General features: G+C 34.3%; 3 non-coding genes across 3 annotated transcripts; all 3 read left to right on the forward strand.

The window, feature by feature from the left end:
• The first annotated feature begins 272 nt into the window (after nt 1-272).
• Nucleotides 273-344, forward strand: Trnat-ugu. The gene has a single exon. It is a non-coding gene; the product is annotated as a tRNA-Thr (tRNA).
• A 467-nt stretch (nt 345-811) lies between these two features.
• Trnat-ugu lies at nt 812-883 on the forward strand. Its single transcript has one exon. It is a non-coding gene; the product is annotated as a tRNA-Thr (tRNA).
• Nucleotides 884-3,107: 2,224 nt separating this feature from the next.
• Nucleotides 3,108-3,179, forward strand: Trnat-cgu. The gene has a single exon. It is a non-coding gene; the product is annotated as a tRNA-Thr (tRNA).
• Nucleotides 3,180-3,605: the final 426 nt, after the last annotated feature.

The raw sequence follows: 3,605 nt of genomic DNA on the forward strand, positions 1-3,605 counted from the left end.
GCTTTAATATATTAGAATAAAAAAAATGGATTAATTTTTACACTTAAAACAGGGTAATATAGCAAATGTTTTCCTATTAATTGCTTCGTTTAACATAGTGTAATAACTAGTAAAATTATCAATATAAATAACACAGTAGTCCTTCAGACACACTCATTCATTGAGTTAGGGTTACGTCGTGTTTTTCAGTTTCATCTTCACACGAACATACTTGATATTAATTAATAATTTAATGTTATTAATCAACGTACCGTAAGACTTAACCCATACGTGCCACCATAGCTCAGTGGCAGAGCACTGGTCTTGTAAACCAGGGGTCGTGAGTTCGATCCTCACTGGTGGCTTCGGTGTAATTGATCGTTTAATTCTTACAATTTTTTATTTTATTATTATTCTACGGAGATAGAACCGAAATATTCTATAACCTGAAATACCTAAAAATGAAGAAATGCCTTTTATAAAAAAAATGTTATATAAACGTTTCGGTGAATAGATGGTCCTTTCCTTTATATTTCACTTTTCTTTTCCATACAGTTTAATATCTTGGACATCGATATTTTTCAAACAATAGTGGAACACAGACAATTTCAGACTTCTGGCCGATTTCTTTGACAAAAATAAAACCAACAAGTTCCATTTCACTAAAGATATTTGGACTTGAATAAATAAGACTAACGGAGAAGGAATATCCAAAAAAATTATAAAAAAAACTAGAGAATAAAAAAAACTGATGCTAAAGAAGCTTACAAAGTTTACTGAAACTTCTATTAAAATAAACATTGTATAGGTACATACTGCCAAAGTTATGCATGCCACCATAGCTCAGTGGCAGAGCACTGGTCTTGTAAACCAGGGGTCGTGAGTTCGATCCTCACTGGTGGCTGCCGTGTTTTATGAACTTTTTCATATGATAAATATGGAACTTATCAAAATTTTAGTTCAAAATAAGTGAAACAAAGGAATGTCTTATAACAATTTCGGTGAATCTATCATTTAGGAAGTTGATGTTTATATTTTTGTTCCCCATACAGTTTAATAACTTTGATATCAACTTTTCTCAAACAGTATGAGAGACGTAACAACAAGAAAATGACTGATTTCTTCGACAAACTCAACGTCACCACAATATATTTTCGAGTCCAAGAAGTGCATCAGCTCTAAGTTTAAAGTACTTTTACTAATTGACTCGTGTTATTTTAAATCGAATGAACCTAAACATTTGGGCTACACCTAGTTTCAGATCACCTAAACCCAAGGTTTCGAATTATGTTTAAAGGATTGTTTGTTTGCCTGTCTGTTTGTCTGTTTTGAATTTCGCTCAAAGCTACACTAGGGCCATCTGCGTTAGCTGTCCCTAATTTAGCAGTAAAAGACTAGAGGTTATGTAGCTCGTCATCACCATCCAACGCCAACCCTTGAGCTACTCTTTTACAAACGAATAGTGGGATTGACCGTCACACTATAACGACTGAAAGGGGTAGCATGTTTGGTGGGACGGGGATTCGAACTCGCGACCCGCAGGTTGCGAGTCCAGCGCTCTAACCACCTGGCCATGCCGGGCGCTGTGTTTTGAGTCACTTATCCCACATGGCTGTTACCTTGTAAAATGAATAAATTGAATACAATATCTTGACTTGGGTAAATTGTTCTTGCGAAAATTCTCAAGAACGGAAAATAAAAAAGCGGAATAATCAACAAAACCTTCTATAAGATATAACCGCAGAGTCAGTGTTGAACATTCTTGTTTTTTTATGTTTACGATTATAAATATAAACTTGAATATTTTTCAAAAAGTTGTCCTCTTTTTTTTTTCTGGAGTATCTGTTAGAAAATTACTAGGAATTCATCACACAAACTTTCATATTTCAATACCTAGGGTTGATAAGCTATTGTTCTTTGCCACCTGTTGTGTCTGTCCGAGTGTTTCCCGTTTGAAAAGCTGTGCACGCAGGCAAAGCTCAACATTCACTTTTGAAATGACGGGAGAAAAGGCATGAATAATGTTGATGCCAAATTTTATTTCGCAAGCAGGATATTCTATAGTAAATTGTTAGGAATTATTCACATTATCATTCACATTTCAATACCAAGCGTGGGGCGCACGTAAACTCGATTCGATTTTATTACTCAACAGGATCTCTACCAACCTACCCTCAAATCTAATTATATGCCCAAAGTAGCGAATATATAAACAAGGATCCTTTTCGGTACAAGAAATGAATCAATGGAAGCCAAGACGGAAGAGTTCTGTGAAAGAGTTAGAGCGATAAGGCTCGTTCTTTTTTTTTTGTTTTTGTTTTGCATGCTTGTCTGGAAAAGTCACTTACTTACTTACTTACATAAAAATTCGTTTAAATAGTGGAATGTTGATTCATTCCATAAACATGTATATAGAGATTTAGGCGACTTTATAAGTACAATAAGCTGTGAAATAGTCATTTTTAATATTCAAACATTTTAAAGTCGGTTTTAAACGGGCGATTTTTTTATGGCCGCCATTTTTGTTTCATCACGATTCCTACTGTTAAGTATTGTTTAATGATTCCTTCCGCTCCTAATAAATTTTGACCTCTATAAATAATCTTCTCTAGATAACGATATTTTAGTGCAAAGTAGTGCATCGTCCGTTTTATGTATTTTGTACAAAACAGAATATTCATGCGTGTCACAGAAATATTTATGTTCGTTCTTTAATATGGCCGCTAATCCACGCAGTAAAAGCCTTTCTGATGGGTTTGGTGTTGTAATATTAAGGTGAAGTAAGAAACACAGTTTTAGGCGGGAAAAAGTTACAAGATTGTTGATGACGTATAAACTTTATTCCGAAATTAGAAGTGCATCAATTCTTGCTCTTAAAATAAGATATTTTCAGAAGGTTTGTCCTGCACTTACCTGATTTCATGTACCGTAACAAATTATAAAAAAATAGAGGTAAATGTACATATATAATTCGTAAGACAGTGTAAATCATTGAATTGGTTCCATTACGTTTCTTACTCACGTGCTCAACCGAATGTAATTGATATTCGTGAACAGTTACAAAAAGCTAACCATTTTTAGTTAAACCAAAAAATATATAAAAATATATATTGCAGATACTAGAATAAGCCACTATAGCTCAGAGGTAGAGCACTGGTCTCGTAAACCAGGGGTCGTGAGTTCAATCCTCACTGGTGGCTGATGTGTATGAAAAACCTAATCTTTCCCTGTTTTTTTTTCTTTTCCCAGAAACGTGTTCGTGTGTGTGTGTTTTTCTTATAATAAAGCCACATCGGGTTATCTGCTGCGTCCACCGTGGGGAATCGAACCCATGATTTAAGCGTTGTAAAGAAGGAATGGCGTTTATAATAACTAGTCTTAAGTGTTTTGTTAAGAAAACAATGAATCGTAATACAGTCAATGTTAATACAATCAATGTCCCTTATCTACAAAACCTATGTTTATCGTAATACAATCAATGTACCTTATCTACAAAACCTATGTTTATCGTAATACAGTCAATGTCCCTTATCTACAAAACCTATGTTTATCGTAATACAGTCAATGTCCCTTATCTACAGAACCTATGTTTATCGTAATACAATCAATGTCCCTTATCTACAGAA

Source organism: Limulus polyphemus, unplaced genomic scaffold (assembly GCF_000517525.1).
Source record: "Limulus polyphemus unplaced genomic scaffold, Limulus_polyphemus-2.1.2 Scaffold8161, whole genome shotgun sequence".
Lineage (NCBI taxonomy): Eukaryota > Metazoa > Arthropoda > Merostomata > Xiphosura > Limulidae > Limulus > Limulus polyphemus.